A 19,798-nucleotide genomic window follows, 5' to 3' on the forward strand; every position below is an offset into this window, starting at 1 on the left:
GGAAAAATGGGACCATATGTCCACAGTGAAAACTTGTACACTAATGTTCTGTCCTAGAAGCTTTACTCATAATAGAAAGTGGTGGGGCCAGCTCGGTGGCTCAGGCGGTTAGAGGTCTGTGCTCTTAACTCCGAAGGCTGCCGGTTCGATTCCCACATGGGCCAGTGGGCTCTTAACCACAAGGTTGCCCGTGGGAATCCTCGAGTCCCACAAGGGATGGTGGGCAGCGCCCCCTGTAACTAGAAACGGCAACTGGACCTGGAGCTAAGCTGCGCCCTCCACAGCTAAGACTGAAATGACAACAACTTGAAGCTGAACAGCACCCTCCACAACTAAGATTGAAGGGACAACAACTTGACTTGGAAAAAGTCCTGGAAGTACACACTGTTCTCCAATAAAGTCCTGTTCCCCTTCCCCAATAAAAAGAAAAGTGGAAACAACCCAAATGTCCATCAATGGATGAATATTAAACCATACAAAGAACTGAAGTACTGATTGATACATGCTGCAATGTGGATGAGCCTGGAAAACATGCTAAGTGAAAGAAGCCAGACACAAAAGGCCACATATTGTAGATTCCATATGTAATGAAATAGGTGTGTTTAAAGAAACAGAAAGTTGATGAGTGGTTGCCAGTGGCTAGGGTTGTGAAACAGTGGAGAGGGAGCGGTGCTGGGAATGGAGAGTGAGAGTTAATGGGTACTGGGTTTTTGGTTTAACCTTTATTTTAAGTGTGTTTTTCCATGACCCATCAGCTCCACGTCAAGTTGTTTCAATCCAGTTGTGGAGGGTGCAGCTCACAGTGGCCCGTGTGGGGCTCAGCCAGCAACCTTGTAGTTAAGAGCACCCCACTCTAACCAACTTAGCTAACCAGCCACCCCCTGGGTTTCTCTTTAAGGTGATGAAAGTTCTCAAATTGATTTGGTGATGGCTGCACAGCTCTGTAAATATACTAAAACCCAGTGAATTATACATTTTTAATGAGTAAATTTTATGGTATGTGAATTATATCTCAATGAAGCCATTAAAAATAACTAAGAGTATCTTTGGGTTCTCCTGATTTAATAGAGTCAGGGAGCTTGTTCTTGTGTTTTCGCTTATATTAGGCCATTGAGAATGTGACAAAGGTTGTGTGTTCATTAATGTTACTCTGGAGAACCCTTTGATGTACTCCTTTTTAAATACTCCTAAAGTGCTTTGCTAAATCCTTCCAAAATTCAACTGAAGTAGAGTTCTCCGATTTAACAATAAATATATAGGACATTCACTTACATTTGAATTTCAGATAAACAAATACCTTTTTTGGGTGTACGTGTGTCCCGTGCAATATTTGAGACACACATTTACCAAAAAAATGCATTGGTTATCTGAAATCACATTTAACTGGGTGTTCTATTTTATCTGGCAATTCCAAATTGAGGAAGAGTAATACTAGACAAGTTGAATCGTCTCTATCTGACCTGTATAACGCTTCAGAGGCACCAAAGCAGGTCAGTTTTTCCAAGTAAATGCAGCCTGGGCAGGTCATGTGGTTGGTAACAGGTCTGGCATGCTGGGGTTGTAGCTGTTGGGCCTAACCAGGGGTGCACCCCTAACTCCCAAACTGCATTCCTGGCAGCCTGAGAGTTGCCTAGCCATCTCCTCTCTAACGATCAAGAGAGCAAAAATCTGTGCTCACAGGCTCTCTTCCTCTTCCTCACTTAATACCCCTTTTGTTCAATACTTCCAAGAGTCTCTTTCCACCTCCTTCCAGCCTCCCTCTTGTACCCAGCATGGCCTCAATGTGCCTCCGCAGGTACTCCCTTGCCACTGCTAAGCCCTCTTCTTTGGGGTGGAACTGTTTTTCTCCTGGTTTTGTCCTCTGCCATTCTCTCTTCCTGCATTCCAGCCGTCAGAAGTGTACCGGCCTTCTGCTTATCCACCCTGCCCTACCACGGATGGCAATGCTTGGCTGTGTATAAGCAGCTCACAGACTCAATGCCAGTCCCTCCAGAAGGAGGACTAAGATCTTTTGAACAGTGTAATGGAAATCTAAAAACTTACAAATGTACACCAGTTTAAGGAGAGTGGTTTTCTCTAGGGAGGGAGGGGAATAGGAAAAGGAGGGCCTGGGACCGTTAGCTGTATATTTAACTTTCAAAGAGATGAAGCAAATATATTAAATCTCGTGGTGGAATGCATGTTATATTGTTCTCTTTGTAATATTTCTGTACATTTGAAATACTACACAATTAAAATAGTAATTAAATTAAAAACAAAACTCTAAACACATTCACCTTAGAAAGTGTCCAAGTATTTTATTTTTAAAAAATTTAATTGGGGGCCGGCCTGGTGGTTCAGGCGGTTGGAGCTCTGTGCTCCTAACGCCGAAGGCTGCTGGTTCAATTCCCACATGGGCCAGTGGGCTCTCAACCACAAGGTTGCCCGTGGGAACAACTCGACTCCTGCAAGGGATGGTGGGCTCCGCCGCCTGCAACTAAGATTGAACATGGCACCTTGAGCTGAGCTGCTGCTGAGCTCCTGGATGGCTCAGTCATTTGGAGTGCGTCCTCTCAACCACAAGGTTGCCAGTTCAATTCCTCCCCCAAGGGATGGTGGGCTGCACCCCCTGCAACTAACAACGGCAACTGGACCTGGAGCTGAACTACGCCCTCCACAACTAAGATTGAAAGGACAACAATTTGACTTAGAAAAAAGTCCTGGAAGTACACACTGTTCTCCAATAAAATCCTGTTCCCCTTCCCTAATAAAATCTTAAAAAAATAAAAATTAATTTATAAAAAATAAATCACATCATGAAATAAGACTTGCAAATGGAAGATATTCTTAGGAAGAAGTGGAAGTACTGTGTAGTCATATGTTAACCATTTGCAGAAAAATACCCAGAATTGGTAGAACAAGAGGAGTATTAGCTTCTATTAGTTAGTATAAATCCTCAAAGACTTTATAATCCAGGAAGGAGAAATTCACACATACAAGAGACTGTGAACAATCATTAAACAAGGCATCCAGTGAAAAATAATACAGATCAAGTTTAATATCTATGTGCTAAGTTGTTCAGAGTGGGTAGGGAGAGCCAGCATCAGACTCATTCCTGGGTTAACAAAAAGTAAACAAAAAGTGAACACAGCGGGCCGGCCCGGTGGCTCAGGCTGTTAGCGCTCCATGCTCCTAACTCCGAAGGCTGCCGGTTCGATTCCCACATGGGCCAGTGGGCTCTCAACCACAAGGTTGCCGGTTCGACTCCCGCAAAGGATGGTGGGCTGTGCCCCCTGCAACTAGCAACGGCAGCTGGACCTGGAGCTGAGCTGTGCCCTCCACAACTAAGACTGAAAGGACAACCACTTGAAGCTGAACAGCACCCTCCACAACTGAGATTGAAAGGACTAACAACTTGACTTGGAAAAAAAAAGGCCTGGAAGTACACACTGTTCCCCAATAAAGTCCTGTTCCCCTTTCCCCCCTCCCCCAAAAACAGAAGTTAAGAGACCACCTTAGCTTTGCTTCCCTATTAAAAAAAAAAAAAAAAAAGTGAACACAGCAAATGTATTTTCTCCGTGTGTGTGTGTGTGTGTGTTGTGTGTGTGTGTGTTGTGTGTGTGTGTGTGTGTGTGGGTGTGTTAAGGAATGGGAGGAAGTTTAGAAGAAGAATATGCTCTCAGAGTCCTGGGCATTCTTTATATCCATGGTTTTCAATCTTTTCTTCCTATATCGCCTTCTCAAAAAGAACCTCCAAGGCTTCCAATTTCTTTAAAAAATGCATATAAATTTCTCCTCCCTATTCCCGCCCCCCCTCCAGCTCTGTCCCCCACACACACACAGACATATTTCATATACTCTCAGACACCCCACACAGAGGCACTGTTGCCCTGTGATGCATCGAGCCTCTGCTGCTGCTGTGGAGTTTCTGTAGTGAATTCCTAAGCAGCATGGCACACACCCACTCCCACTAGGTCTGCAGGCCTTCCATGCCCTCATCCCTTTCTCTCCTGTTCTCTTTACCGCTAGGCTGAAGGAGCACAGGTGTCTAAACAGAGCCAAATGATCATGTTACTCCCTGGGCCACATGGGTCTGCTTGGCACATATCCCCTGGGGAACATCAGAGAGAAAGGAAGCTCATTAAAATAGCTTGTTAGGCTCCAGCTGGTTCTCCATTAAGTTTGACACATAAGAATGTAAGAATGTAAAAACTATACATACAGCCCTTTCCAAACTTTCATTAGAAATGAAAATTGTTTGATTCAATTCTGGCATGCAAATTTTTGGTAGAACCATCTCCAATCTAGAAATAGCAATAATGAAAAACAAATCCTACCAAGAAAGAAACAAAGGTGGCCGTGAAATGTACCAGGGTAACTTCTGACCCACTTTAACACACACTGTATATTTGGGGAAGAAGGTATCACCGAGTTTCCCAGAGGTGACCAGCTGTTACTTCTCTGTCCCTGGCTTATCTTTTCAAAGACTTGATCATCTGTGGATGAGTGATAAAGATTTTAAAATGCAGCATGTTGTACAGTGAATTCGTGAATAGCTCAAATTTTGACACAGAGACTGAGGAAAGAAAGGAGGAAAACTATTCAAAGAAAAAAACAAATCACTGATTGAAGAGAGGTAGGGGGTGGCATGAGATTAAGAGAGGAGGGTAAGGGAACAAAAATTAACCTTCTCATATTATAGAAACCACAAACAAGGGGAACAGTACAATATGTTACATTCAGGAATGCCAGTGCTACGTTGATATGTTAATCTGACACTGGGAACAACAGAGTATTATTGCTGCTGATATGGTAATCTTGAGAGGTACCGAGAAAAAGTGGGTGGGTCATGTGAAATTCATGAAATACTTGAGGTGAGCTCACTGTTGAAGCATTAGTCACGTTTTTGCTTTGTGTGTTTCTTTTTTTCCAATTTATTGTATAGATAAGTATTCCTCTGTACTTTTTGTTTTCCAAAAGTTTAGCTTCTTTTCATGAGGCGATAAAATTATTCCATCTCAAAAGTTTGTTTCTGTTCTAAAGGCATGTTGCAAAATGCCTCCCCTTCTTTGGCCTACACGGACAAATATGCCTATATTTGCATCCAGCACTGTACCTATGTCCTCTGCATTGGTTAGAAAGCTCAGAGAAACGAGCCTAAAGGAACATTTTCAGAGTGAGCACAGAACTCAGCCTCCAGCTTGTCAGCAGGAACAAAATAAATAACACCAAAGACTGAAGCTGTCTGTTGACAAGAAAGGAAAAAGAGACCCAGTCAGCATAAAAATAAGGAAGAGAAAATGAAGTCCAAGGAACCAAAACCTTCCACGTCCAGACTTTGCCTTAACTTCTTCCCCTTCACCAGCGTACTGAAAGGTTCTCAAACTCAACAATAGCTTTTCTTAATGTTGTCCTAACTACCATTCCCACTTCAAATGTTGCTGCTATTCCATATATATGTAGAAAAGAATAAAGTGTGCCCTTATTTGAGGAAATAATAGGAAATGTATTTTTTTGTAGCCAATAAGTAACTGTTTAAAACTGAACTACCCTTTATAAGAGATGGCTTGCTAAGCATCCCTATTAGTCATTCACACTTTAGTCTGAATGTGCTGTTTTCTTCCTTCTTACTTGCTACCTAAAGATTAATTTAAGATGGAGTTTAGGTGTGGGAGAATAGAGCAATACATGGTTTGGAAGGATAGGTATTATAAGGAGGGGAGAGATCTCGGTAGATCTGATTGTTCTGGTGGGGCTTTGGGCAGTGAAAGAGCAGCAAGTAGACACTGGATAGGGTTAGGGTGGGGGAGATAGGAGAGGGATACAGAACAAAAAATTGACCAGGTACCTTCTTTCACAATTCTGAGGGTTTACCCAACAGACACATTAGACAAGCACATTTTATTCTACTGACTCAAATCTGAAGAATTTTAAACTTACTGTGGCACATGGTGTAGAGTAACTAAAAACACAGCCTGCGTTATTGCTCAGAACCTTTTTACAGAAGCAGCTTCCTTCCAACAAAGTTCACTTTTGAGGTTGTTTCCAGTATAAGGTTTGGTAAATCCAGAGTTGTTTGTGGAATGGAAAATCTGACAGGGCTCCTCTTTTGGAGCTTGTATTTTTAAGGAGAAAAAGACTAGTATCCTGGGGTATCCAGGAGGATGAGTGGTTTTGGTACCTGCAGACTTCAGGAGAGCAGCAGGGGACCCATTTCTTATTTTATGAATAGCCTTACTCCAAACTTTGCTTCAATCTTCTCTGTTTCTAAGGGAAAGAATGCAACCTAAATTTTACTATTGGGACCTTATCGGACCTACTACTTATGACCCCAAAGATATTTTCAAAATGCCACAAATAATATTTATGAGAATTTAAGAGTTGTATTTCCCACTTCTTGTTAGGTGCTGTCTACTGTTAGACATAAAGACCTTCGACTCCTTCTTTCTGGCATCACTTTTTCATATTATGGATAGTCTTAGTTTTCTATCTAGTATCACATATCTTCATTTATTTTTTGACTCATTTCCATATTTAGGTTAAGAATTCTTTTAAAGCATATTTTCAAGTCCTTTGATTTTAAAGTCTTCCCGGATCTACATAGGAAGACTTCCATTCCAGAATATAGCTTTATCCTTTTGCTTACGCATAGAATTGTTTCCAAAACATTTAAGTCTGAAGGTGGTTAATGTCAATCTTCTGTGGTCAATAAAATGTTACCTAAGTGGGAGCAAAATAAGGATGAAAGGGCGTCCTTTGAAACCCCTTTAAGATAAACTTAGAATATATATTTTTAGGACTATTTCACAGGGCAAGCAGAAAAAAATCTTTAAATAACTTAGACACATTTATGAATGACAGACAGAGATAGCTACTCAGCAGAATTATGCTATCTAACTTGCAGGGATAATGTTAGCGAGAACAACTGAGCCAGAGGGATGTCCAGATGGCTCAGTTGGTTAGAGCGTGAGCTCGGAACAACACGGTTGCCAGTTTGATACCCACATAGGATGGTGGGCTGCGCCCCCTGCAACTAAGATTGAAAACAGCAACTAGACTTGGAGCTGAGCTGTGCCCTCCACAACTAGACTGAAGAACAGTGATTTGGAGCTGATGGGCCCTGGTGAAACACACTGTTCCTCAATATTCCCCAATAAAATTAAAAAAAAATGTTACCTAAATGGTATAGCATTTAATATTTTGTGTGATAAAATATAAGAGTAGCAGTGGTAATACCACTTGATAGGTTCTAAAACTGTTTGCGTGATTATCTTATAGGCATGAAGGTATTGTCACATGGAAGCTGACCAATTAGTGCTAACAGTATTTCTGTCACCAACAAGCAGTTTTTGGTAGAATGGCAGCGTTGTTCTCGCTAACACTATCCCTGCAAGTTAGATAGCATAATTCTGCTGAGTAGCTATCTCTGTCTGTCATTCATAAATGTGTCTAAGTTATTTAAAGATTTTTTTCTGCTTACCCTGTGAAATAGTCCTAAAAATATATATTCTAAGTTTATCTTAAAGGGGTTTCAAAGGACGCCCTTTCATCCTTATTTTGTCAACAAGACCAAATTGATTCTGCCCTTACTGTTTATGGTTTGTATAGATTTATATCATGCTATTTCTCAGCCTTTACCTATCCAAGATGAAACGTATTGTTTTAGAGTCTTTCCCCACACCTGACCCCTGTAAAGTTCTGCCGTGGCCCTTTTCTGAGCTGTTTCTGACACTGGCACCTCTCTTTCCAGGGGCAGCCACTGCCTGCCTCAGTAACACCTCCCACGTGTGTGGATGTGAGTGAGGAACCATAGCTCTGCTTGTTTGGTTGTGTTTTAATCGAAGTGAAATAATGATTCTGCTTTCATTTCTGTTCTGGACATGGTGCTGCCTGACATTTTCTGGGGCTTTCAACTAGAAATTTGGAGGACATGTAAATATAGTGATCTATAGGAACTTTGTATAGGCATATACATATTTTCCATGCAAATACTAAGCTCTTTGATCCTTTCATTTTTCCCCCCTTTAAATTAGATCTTTAGATAGCCACCTTATTCCCCAACACCAGGGTATTATTGGAACTAAGAGCTTATACAACTAGTTATTCTCTTTACGGGACTCATTTTATAATGCGGCATAGGAATGGAAAAGTCCTAAGAGGGCTACAGCCTCTCCTGACACTCCAGCTGCCCTCAGGACGATGAGATTCAAAACACGAAAGTAGCAACAACCTCCTTCTACTTTTCACAGGAGTGCACACTTGTCATTGAATGTTTTATAGATTCACTTTACATTTAAGCTGTACCTTCTTAGAGATTTTTCTAAAGTAGAACAGAAAGTCATTTTATCTTAAGTAATGCTGCCTTCCTCTAATAAGCTTCTCTGTTGTATTGTTGCTAGTTCAAGATGGCCTCGTGCTGGCTGCCACACATGCAATTAGGGATTGTGCAAGGAATGTTGATCTTTTGCTGGCATGTCTGGCAGCTCGGTCATCAGCCTGGACTCTCTTACCTGCTCCTCCACGCTTCACCTTTTCCCTTTTCTCACATGCTTCTCGTGTTGTGCTCTGTTGTTTTTGTCATTTTATATTTTCAGTCAGCAGGTCCTGAGAGGAGGTTATCCTTTCCCTAATGTTGTAAGATTTTTTCATTTGTTTTGTCTTGGAGAGCTTCAGGCCTTCTGGTGAATTTCCCTTAAATAGCCTCCTTTTCCATTCAGCATGGAATTTGTCTGTTCATCTGCTATGTTCCGGCTGCTGCAGGTGAGGCCCAAATACATGCTTGCTCCCTTCGTGCCCAGTCACAGCTTCCAGAGAAGATCAAACCTCCTCTTCATGGTAACCCCCATCCTCCTGATCACCCCCCCTTCACTGTAGGATCACTGAAGTAAGGTGGACATAGTACCAGCTACACTTGCCCAGTTTCCTGCCCTCAGTTGTGTTTCCTCCCCACTTCCCATCCCTTCTCTCTTTTCTCCCGTGTTTCTACTCCTCCATCAAGACCTACTTCTCTCCTTGCCACTGATACAGTGCTTGACAGCTCCTCGGTTGTGACCTCCTTTAGGCTTTGGAAGAGCTACTTCTGCATTTTCTCCAGGTGCCTGCCGGGCAGCTCAGTCCCAGCCAACCAAAGTGCTAAGGTACACAGCACAGCTGTTCTCTTGATTCCACAGGTGCTACTGCTAAGTTTGGAGGCGGCAGTCTGTCGTGGGGAGGCTGGTGATAGAATCAGACCCCCTTCAGCATTCTTCAAGGGAGCTGCCTCCCCAGATTTCTTTCTTTAACGTTTCCAGCAAACAGGTGCTCGGTCACTCCAGTGGTAGTAAATTCCTGGATATTTTTACCCAACACCACAGAAATGAAATGACAATGTTATTGGACATGTCATACAACCAGGCCTATGAGTAATGTCCCCATTAATCAATTTGCCAAAGAAAACAGGTTGCTATCTAAGCTTGTTTGGAGAGACGCTAGCTATGTGAAGGAAGAAAAACTCAGGCATCTGGTTAAAAGTACACTGTCAAGATTAAAATGATATATATTAGTAACTTGGTGTGTTTCTAAGTTAACCTTTTGCTATGCAAGACGGCACCAACTGTACAGTTGACATTCAAATAATTGTTACAAGACCCTCACTATAATGCCTTGGGTAAGTGCCTGTTGCAGTGGAACTGAGGTAGAGATAAGATGGAATCCAAGAGAGAACAAGTTTTACCAGATTTTGTCACCTTATTAAGAAATGTCATACTACAAAGAAACCGTTGGCTGTAGTATGACCAATTCATTTCTTAATCTATCCATTCATTTGTAAGATGGATAGACCACTCCTTCTCAAGAGGCATCATGCCATCCACTAGACACACCAAGATTGATGAGACAGGGTCTCTGCTCTCAAGGAGCTTACACACTAATGGAGGACTCATTTGCATACTTCTTTAAATTGTAAACAAATAACTGCAGGATAGTGTGGTAAGTGTGATAATAAAGGTATACATAAACTACAGAGAGGATCTAGGAGAAGTCTTTTCTGAAGGACTGACTTCTAAGCCAGGTCACAAAGGATGAATATACATTTTTCAAGCAGGCAAGAAAAGAAACATTTGCAAAGGCACACTGGCATGAAATAACAATGAGGAACTGCAAATAATTTGGTTTGGGCGTAACATAGACCTCTCAGGGGATGGGAAGAGCAAAGTCAAGAGCTAGCACCAAAACAAGTGAACAGGAGATAGGTGATGAAGCACGTTTAGGAGTGGGTACTTAACGTGAAGGTACATGGTTTAAGTTTAAGCAGTTTAAGCAGGAGAGTGATGATTAACGCTGAGGGGAATTGGGCTTTTTCATATGCGGCTGGTAGCTCTTCAATATCTTTTATTTTATTTTGTAATCTTTAATTATATTATGTCATACTTATATGATGGCATGGTATAGGGTATATGGAATTTACCTGGCATATAGTAAGGGCCTGGCATATATTAAGCTCTTACTGAAAATCTGATGACTGAAGGAAGTGCCTGGCATAAGTCTCTCCACCTTGGTCAGATGGTGATGTTACTGGCAGGCCCATAGGCCAAGCCTCCTCACTTCCTGCCCTATCCAGGCTCTGTCTATTACACATGAGCAACAAGGGACAAAGGAATTGCTGGGATGTCTCCATAGGTACGCATTGCAGCTACGTGACAATGCCCAATATATATGTTCCATTTGCATACTTCTTTAAGTATGTAAACACTCCATCACCCAGAATTTTCATTCAACCTGTTGTAATATCTCTGGGAAAGGACAGTAAGTTTACAAATGTTAGTAAGACATGGAATTCACTCTAGAGAAGACTTTCATTTTCACCTTTGCTGAATATGTCCATTTTGCAAGGTGAATGATAACCTATAATGAGTAACTACTTGTACTGTTTTTGATCCTTAGTTGGGAATTCATAGATGTGGGGGGCAGATTATGCATTTATCTGTGCCTTTTATGTAAGGGACTTGAGTATCTGCAGATTTTGGTATCTGTGGGGGTCCTGGAACCAATCCCTCATGGATACCAAGGAACAATTAAGTTTTTTGGGAGTCAAGTTATATGCAAATTTTTGATTGCATGACACCCCTAACCCCCAAGTCAATCAAGGGCAAACTGTAGTTATACTTATTAATCTTTTCTTTATGTCTTCTGGATTTTATGTCATATTTAGAAAAAGCCTTTTCCATGACAAAATTATACAAAATACATTGTTTTATTCTAGTAGTTTGTTTATGTTTTGATTTTTATATTTCAGTCTTTTGTCTACCTTAAATTTAAATCTTTTGTCAGATTTGTCTACTTATATTTAAGTCTTTTGTCAGATTTATTTTTGACGTGCAGAGAAAAATAGAGCTCTACTTCTAAAATACTAATCACTTAGCCCAACACTATTTATTCAATATTTTTTTTACTGATTTAGAATGCTCCTTTAAACTTATTTTGTTTGTATGTGGGCCCGTTTCTGGATGGTCCACCTTTTCCCATTGATCTATCTATTTTAGCACTATACCAAATGTTTTAATTAGTGTAGCTTTAGAAAACATTTAAAAAATCTAATGGCTTTAGACTTTTATCAGACAGTGAAAATACTCCTAATGATATTATAATGATGGATATATGTCCAAACTCATAGAATGTACAGTACCAAGAGTGGACTCTCAGGTAAAGTATAGACATTGGGTGATTATGATGTGTAGTGTAGGTTCATTCTTGGTAAAAAGAAAAAAAAGTACCATTCTAGTGAGTAATGTTCATCATGGGGCAGGCTGTGCGTATGTGGGGGTGGGAACATACGGGAAACCTCTGTACCTCCCTTTCAATTTTATTGTAAATTTAAAACCACTCTAGAAAAATAAAGTCTTTAAAAAATAAAATTCAAATTTAAAAAATCCAATGGAACTAATTTCCTTTCATAATTCTGTTCTTATGTTTATATTTCCAGATGGTCTATACACAACTGTCAATAAAAAAATATAAGTGTATGCTCAGTTTGTACAGGGTAACAATGGCTGGTAAGATAATTTAGTGATTCTTAATAGCCAGTATGGCTTTTATTATTGTTTTCATTTCTAATATTGTAGCGTAAACAACATTGATTCATATCTTTTTTTTTCTGATTTGCTGATATGTATTCCTTCCCCAAAATAAACTTTTGGCTGAACACTACTTGAGAATGCACCAGTGTTTACCATACTGAACCCTCTAAAATGCACAAAAACAGGCAGTGCCTATTGAAAACTGGAAACACGAGGCTTGTGCTAGAATATGGATAAAAAAGCTCATGTTCATCGTGCTTCTGATCCCACAATCCCAATAAGTATAGGGTTCCAGAATCAGTCTTTGTTCACTATCTTTTTCTCCTTACCACATATCTCTCATCTATGTATTTAGTTAGAGATGCAACTTTTCAGTCTTGGAAAAATACAGATTTATCAAAAAGCACTAAGGAAACATGTAGAATCATAGTAACTACAGTCACTGTCACAAAATTCTAACCTTTATGTGGTTTCCCATAGTTTCAATCCTCCCTCTGCCCATGCCTCCCGCTTCTCGAAGTCCACAGGCACTCTGAAGTTTTCTTGAAACATCTGTGAGTCACAGGTCGGGGGTTCAGAAAAGAAAATCCATAAAGCTCAGAAGTTACAACCAGAAGGAAATGACCAATGGCCTGTTGGTAAGCTCTATCCCTCCTCCTCATCTTAACACCACCATCCTGCTCCCTGCCCCAACCCCCAAGATCTGAAAGTTCAAAGGTAGCGTTGCCTCTATAGGACCTGCCAAGGGAATTTCTTAGTTAGGCTCCCAACTTCTAACTCTCCATTCACCTTGAATCTTCCGATGGTTGCTATTTTCATCACCATCCACAGAAAAGCTGGGTAAACAGGAACTGATAGATTTCCTCGTGAAAAACAATAAAAAATGGCTTTGACTGCTTTATGTGACCATGAGCACAGCCTAAAGCCAGTTGTCTGGTGAAGTCATGCGCTTTTCCTTTGATGACCTCCCGTCTGGGTGCCTTCAATAGACTTTCTGAATTGGGCTAGAGACTAGACTAAATGATCTTTGAATTGGGGTGTGTACGAATCATGGAAAGCTTCCCCAAGGAGGTGGCAGCTGAGGCAACCTAGAATGGGATTCAGATAGGCACATAAGGGGGAGGAGAAGAGAAAACAGCATTCCAGGTAGAAGGAAGAGTATAAACAAAGGCATGGAGATATGATACAGCTCAGCAGGAGCTACAAATAATTCATTACTGAGATATCCCTGGAGTATTAAATACCCGGAGTGGCAGGGATGGTGTTGGAGAAGTAGGGAGTGGCTGGGTCCTGGGGGTGCTGGTATACCATGAGCAAAAGTTTGGGTTTTATCTTACAGACGTTTGAAGGGTTTTTAAGCAGATGAATGACATACGGTAAATCATAATGATGACCTCACCAAAAAGAATACAAGGCAATTTTGAAATTAACCTAACCAATGAAAGCTGGTGTGATTCTTGTGATTTATATGCTCGAGGATCATCATACTGATTCTAAGATTGACAAAAAGAAGTCTCCACTGACCTATCTCCTTACACTAGGTGATGACATAGTTGGGTTTACATATTAGAAAGATCATCCTGGTAGTGTTGCAGGAAATCATTTTACGGGCATGGAGACTGGAAGCAGGGAAATAAGTAAAAGCATTATTGGAATTGTCTAGGTGAGCAATGACAGAGGCTTGAACTAGGGCAGTAAGTAGAGACATCTGTTGAAGAAAAAAATCAGCAGATTTGTTTGAAGAGATAATGGAGCATACTGTGGCAGCAATGAAAATGTATCTCTCAGAAAGGGTTACAACTGATAATCCCAGTTTTTGTGCTCTGAAATCCATCACTACTCCTTGCTAAGGTCATGCTTCCCCCGGGTTGCTTCATGACGGAGTGTGGGAAGGATACTAAGGCAGGCCCACCTCTGGGAAATGCGGGACTTCTCGGATGAGCAACTTCAGCTCCAAGATGTTTCATCAGCTTTGCTGAACTTTCTTAGAACTGCACTACAATCAAAGATTCTTCCACTCAACTAACCTTCCAACCAACCCTTCCTCCCTTCCTTCCTTTCTTCTGTGATTCGTAAGGGTCAGACCTACATCATGGTCTGACGGCTTTCCCCGAGAACCGAGACTAAACTTATGGTGGGTCAGCTTTTGGGCTCTGGAGTCACAATAACCTGGGTGTGAATCTGGACCCACCATTCCTAGATATATGAGTGCAAGCAAGGAATTTAATTTCTTAAAAGTGCCAGTCTTCTCATCTGTAAAATCATAATACTTCTTGTGAGGATTAAATTAGTCAGGCTTATCAAGTATCTTAGCACAGTATCTGGCACATAGTAAGTGCCTGATAAATGTTAGCCATTCTTATTATTAGATGTGGGGGATGAAGGAGAGGAAGAAGTCAGAGGTAACGCCTAGGTTTCTGGCTATTTACAATATACAAAGTCATCACAAATAATTCACTCAAGTTGGTTCTCCTTTTGCATACAGCACATATCTTTTTGAGTACAAGAGAGATTAGGACATCCTTCCTTTCTTTCCTCCCCTCTCTTAAATTTCTTGAGTCCTCTAGCTGTCATGGCTAAAGGCAAACAAACAATTAAATGGTACATCAAAATGGACATAAAAAAGACCTCTTGACTCTGCAGTTTAGAGGGTGGCCTTTCGCCACATTACCCCAGGCACCAAGTTCCGCGGATGAGACAAGCTCTGAGAATATTCTTCAGCGCTGTGGAGGAAAAGCCCATTCTAGAGTGCCTGCATATATACCAAGGCGGAAAAGTTAGCCACCTCCCTTAAGGATCTGAAAAATTAGGCTGGGGAATTCCAAATTAAATGCTTTTTATTGTTTTATTTAGAACAGGTGAGCTATTAAATAGGCGATAGCAAGCACACTGCAAAGTGCATCTTAGTTACGATCTTCCCCTTCCCCAGCACACTTAAAAAAGCTTAAATCAAATACAACTCAAATTATAGACTGGAATATGGAGTTAAAACTAGAAAAATGGAATGGAAAGGGAAAATGTAAACTCCTAAACAAAATTTTAGGAAATGAATGGTATAAATCTGGGATGGGGAAAATGTAGCTGAGCAGTGGTTTGTATGAAAAATGCCATGGGTTTTAGGTTAACCATCATCTCCATGGAGCCAACAGTGTAATTTTGGTTGTAACGAAATGAGTGTAATCTTCAGTGGTGTACTAGAAGTATAATAACGGGAAACTTCTGTTTCCTCACCTGTAATATTAGGGGCTGGATTAGACGACTTCCAAGTACCATCTAGGTCTATGATTTTGTAAGAGCACGACTAGGACCTGAAAGGGCTAAACCCGAATGCCTACATTTTCAGGACATGACCATAGAAAAGATACATAGGCTGGATGAACACAGACAATCCATTTTCATCTGGTTGACTTTACAGCTGAAATGATCTTGGGGGCGGCGGATCTTCCTGTGTGCTGAAGTGACCCACAGATACCTCCCCAGATAAGTGTGGCAATGGAACAAACTTACGTATGCCTATTTCGCACCATGTCAAGCTTTACACAAAACTGTTTCTCTTGAGGTGGCAAGCTTGAGCAACCAGTTTTTCCTGAAGTTTGCCTGATACCCATGTTTATGGTGAGCTGTTCTGTCATTCTTCTCTCTTGCCATAGCCATGGAGGGGCCCTCCCAAGTCAACTAGCTGACTTTTGACATTGGGAATCAAGGATTTCAGAGGCAGAGATCAAGGTCAACATAGGGCAATGACAGAACGGACTAGAGAGTCCTAGTTCACAGGGCCCCCTTACTAGGCTCTGCTGTACACGGGCTGAGGGAGGGCATGGATCCAAGTTTTAGCCACAGCATAACAGGCAGTCTGTGATGGTTTTGTGGGTAACCAGCGAGCTTCCTCCCTCCATCAGTGCTGCTACCATTCTCTTCTGGATGCCTAAGCTGGCATTTTCAGGCATTTTAAACATCTTCTGAGAAAGAGGCAGTAAAAGAGACCAATCACGGGAAAAGCAAAACTTAAATAAAAATACAATTCCAAATACATCAGCTGGAATCTCTTTGTCTAGCTAAAAGAGATTTAGAGAGTGGATCAGAAAGCCTGTGTGTCCTTCTTGTTCTGCAGTAACCAGGTGTGTGTATGCCCTTGGTAAGTCACTCAACAACCCTGGACCCGTTCCCTCACTTGTAAAATGAGGAAGAACCCCATCTAGCTACTTCCGAGTGTAGGAGTCCCTTTAGACTCCCCTGGTTTATGGAAGAGACCTAGGAACAAATTATATACTGTGCAGGAAAGGAACTGTATATAGGCTGGGAGGTGATCTCCATCAAGCCACTTAGAAGTACCCTAGAACCTTCAAAGGATGTTTGTGAAGAGCAATAAGCAAGAACTGAAATCACACGACTCCCAGGTTCCTGCCCCAGGTTAGTCCCTCCCAGGTACTGGCTGAGTTGTTCTGTGTCTCATTCTTAACTCGGTCAGGCAGAAGAGGTCACAGAGGGTGGGGCTATGACCAATGGATCACATTCTCAATGTTCTGGAAAAAGGACAGAGGTAGCAGAAAGGCCAGAAGAGGAGTTTCCACTGCACATTAGCCTCAATTGACAATCCCATTCTCTTTCCAGGTTGGAAAGGACATGCCAGCTAGGTAGCTTTGGCATCCCCGGCTCCTTAGTACCTTTATCACCTCAGCAGCACAGCCACCAACTTGGGAAGGAAACCAAGATCTTGGACCAAAAGGGGTAAGTCCAAGAGATGCTAAGTTCGATGGGCCTTTGGAGATTTTTGTGGGATTCATAGACATTTACATTTTCAGGGGAGAGGTCTTCCTTTTTTTTTTTTTTTTTAAACTGTGGTACAATATACATGAGTTTTACCATTGCGACGATTTTTAAATATATAGTTCAGTGGAGAAGTATTTTTTGATTACTTCAGTTCTCTCCCTATCCTGATGTAGAGTGTGTGTTCCCTGCTACCAAGAGTCTTGATTATTCTGTAGGGTTCAGACTGTAGGGACTGAAAGGTTATGCTGGGTTTGACTTTTGCAATAGAACATCCCAAAATACCAGAAGCAGGACCGGAAATTATTCAGTGGTCATTTCTCCTTTGATATGGGTGAGATCACACTTGCTGCTCTGTCTCTTTAATTTTTATCTCTGCCTTGGCCCTAACCACTTGTCCAGACCTGTGGCTTGCCCTTGGGCCTGCTTTCTTTTGTTACACTGCATTTTTGTTCTCTGATGACTCCTGGCTCATTCTCACAATGAGAAAACTATTTTCCCTGGGATGGGACTAGTCTGCCCCTTCCGTGATCCTGCAGAGCTTCTTTGTCAGATAGAACTGACAGCCTCTGCTCTCTACCTGAGCTCCGATCCCACACCCCTGACCGTGTGCTGGCCATTTCCTCTGGAATGTGCCAGTCATTGTTCTGCCAAACAGATTGCAACATGTCCAAAAGCAACCTTCATTTTTTTGCCACAAACCAGCTGCTCTTATAATCTTTGAGTCCCTTACTAGTCCATTAAGTCATTTGGAGGAGAAGCAAAGTCCGCTTGGATTTAATCTCCTTTTTATTACCCTTAGCCATTCGGTCCCCAAGAACAATCAGATTTTCCTTCAAATACTGGTCATTGTTCCCGCCCCTCCCTCCCACCCCCATGCCCACCTCAAATATCATCTGGTGCTGTGTCCATTCTTCCCTGATTGGATTCCCTGTGCCAGGCCGATGCCAGGCCTAGACCTATCTTCACTAATCAAGTCACATCCGTTCGAAACCCGGAAGGTCTTTCCCATTTCTATCGTATAGGCTTCTTGTCCTTATCAGGCTCTTAAAGTTTTCCCTAATTTGATCCCATTCTAGAAAATCCATATGCCAGGCAGCTGTATTTTAAGGGGAAGTTTCATGAACTTGGAATTAGTGGACCTGCTTTCAGATCCGAGCTTTGTTCTCAGCAGAACCTTGCACAATTTACTGATTCTGGGAGCCTTGCATACCCATTTGCAAAATGGGGATAAAAATACCTATATGACAGGGAATTTTATGAAGATGTAAAGAGATAAATATGTGTGGAGGCAGGTTAGCATTGTGCTCGGAACCCACATTTGAACTTACTCCGTTGGTTCAGATCCAGACTTTTCCACTCAATAACTATGTGACCCGGAGCAAGTTCCTGAACCTCTCTGGGCTTCATCTTTTTCATCTGTAAAATAGAGATACAACAGTGCATACCTCCTAGGTCTGTAATGATAATTAAATAATATATGTAAAGTGCTTAATATATGCCTGGCACATTGTAAGCTGTAATAGGCGTAAGCTATTATTATTATTATTATGTGCAAGAGACCTATTGCTTGACAGCTAATCAGCACTGAATAATGTTTGCTAAGTTTGTTAATGAATTCATCTTATCCGTATGGTCTCATTTCCCACTAATTCTTGCTATGCACATTTTTGTGCCACTCTTTCTCTAGACAGGCTGACCACCTTGGCTTTCCATTAAAACCTCATCTACTTTTCTTGTCTTTGGTTATGGTATTTCTCTTTTCTACAATGTCATAATTTCTCTTCTCTGCCTATCCAAATTCTTCCCATTATTTAAGGTCTATCCTAAATCCTGCCTCCATGAAACTTTCCCTCATTACTTCTGTACTTAGTGATTTCTCATTTTTCTCAACCAATTACCGTTGATTTAGTATCTGATATCACTTAGATGCTGTTTCCTGTGTATTCATTTTATGTCTTCAACTAGTTGGGAAGATATTCCCGTCTAACATTGTTTCAGAATACACAGTAAATATGGTGAATATTTAATCTACTAGACTACCTTATCAACCTACCAGACTATCTCTTGGGATATGCTCAGATTATATTTGGGGTGGAATTTGGAGAAAGGGAAACACACTTTGTTGCTTGAAGGTGAGGAAGGACCCAGAAATCTAAAACAAATTTTCAGACCTAGAGTCTCTTATCAATAGAGTGGCACATGAGGGTGGGCAGATGAGGGGGGTGAGGGGTAAGGAGTTCCTGCTGAATGGGACAAGGTCCTATGGCCTCTGGGCCAAAGTGTTGGAGAATGCTTAAGGATGGAGGTCTCCACAGCCGAGGGGCTGGAAGCAGACCATAACTAACACAGACAAGAAAGTGTCCCCATTCAAATGTGGTTCTTGCTGTGACAGGCTTTGCCTTTAACTAGTTTCTCAAGCTTCTTACACCTTTACACAACATTTGCCCTATTGAGAAACTGGTTTTGCATGAAACTTCCCATGGCTTGAAGCAAGTCTCCATGACGGTGTTTGCATACCAGTGGGGTTTTACCCCTCCCTTATGTACCAATAAAGATGAAGTGGCATTCAGATGACGTGATAGGAGGGACATCACTGCAGCCTCCAAACTGAAAATGTTTGAACTATGTGAAAGGTTGATACCAGGATTTCACAATTACAGTGAAGACCAAGAAAGACTAGTCCAGATGCAAGGTACAGAACACAGTCTTTGCCCCAGTTCTCACAAAGCCTCCTCTGAGTCCTGCAGCCTATGTTCATCTCCCCTGTCTCCGGACTCCTGTAGTAGATATTGTCTAGACTACACAGTTCAGTCCTGCATTACACATTGTCTTCTAAAAATATCTCTGTGTGTTAGTTGTGTCCCCTTAGCTAGTTTTAAGTTCTGAGAATGCAGACTATCGCTTAAACTTCTTTGCCTGCGGAGCCTCTCAGTACAGTTTAACTCAGTGTTGGGCACAATAAGATTCTCAATAGTAAGTGTTGATGATTTGTTTTT

General features: G+C 41.4%; 1 protein-coding gene across 1 annotated transcript in view; it reads left to right on the forward strand.

The window, feature by feature from the left end:
- DUSP16 (dual specificity phosphatase 16) overlaps window positions 1-19,798 on the forward strand; it is a 152,159-nt gene that overhangs the window by 42,418 nt on the left and 89,943 nt on the right. The window contains exons 2-3 of the mRNA XM_019744716.2: window positions 12,513-12,670; window positions 16,644-16,760. The gene's annotated coding sequence lies outside the window, so the exon portion shown is untranslated. The remainder of the gene's footprint in view (window positions 1-12,512; window positions 12,671-16,643; window positions 16,761-19,798) is intronic.

Source organism: Rhinolophus sinicus, linkage group LG02 (genome assembly GCF_036562045.2).
Source record: "Rhinolophus sinicus isolate RSC01 linkage group LG02, ASM3656204v1, whole genome shotgun sequence".
In the NCBI taxonomy this organism is placed as follows: Eukaryota; Metazoa; Chordata; class Mammalia; order Chiroptera; family Rhinolophidae; genus Rhinolophus; species Rhinolophus sinicus.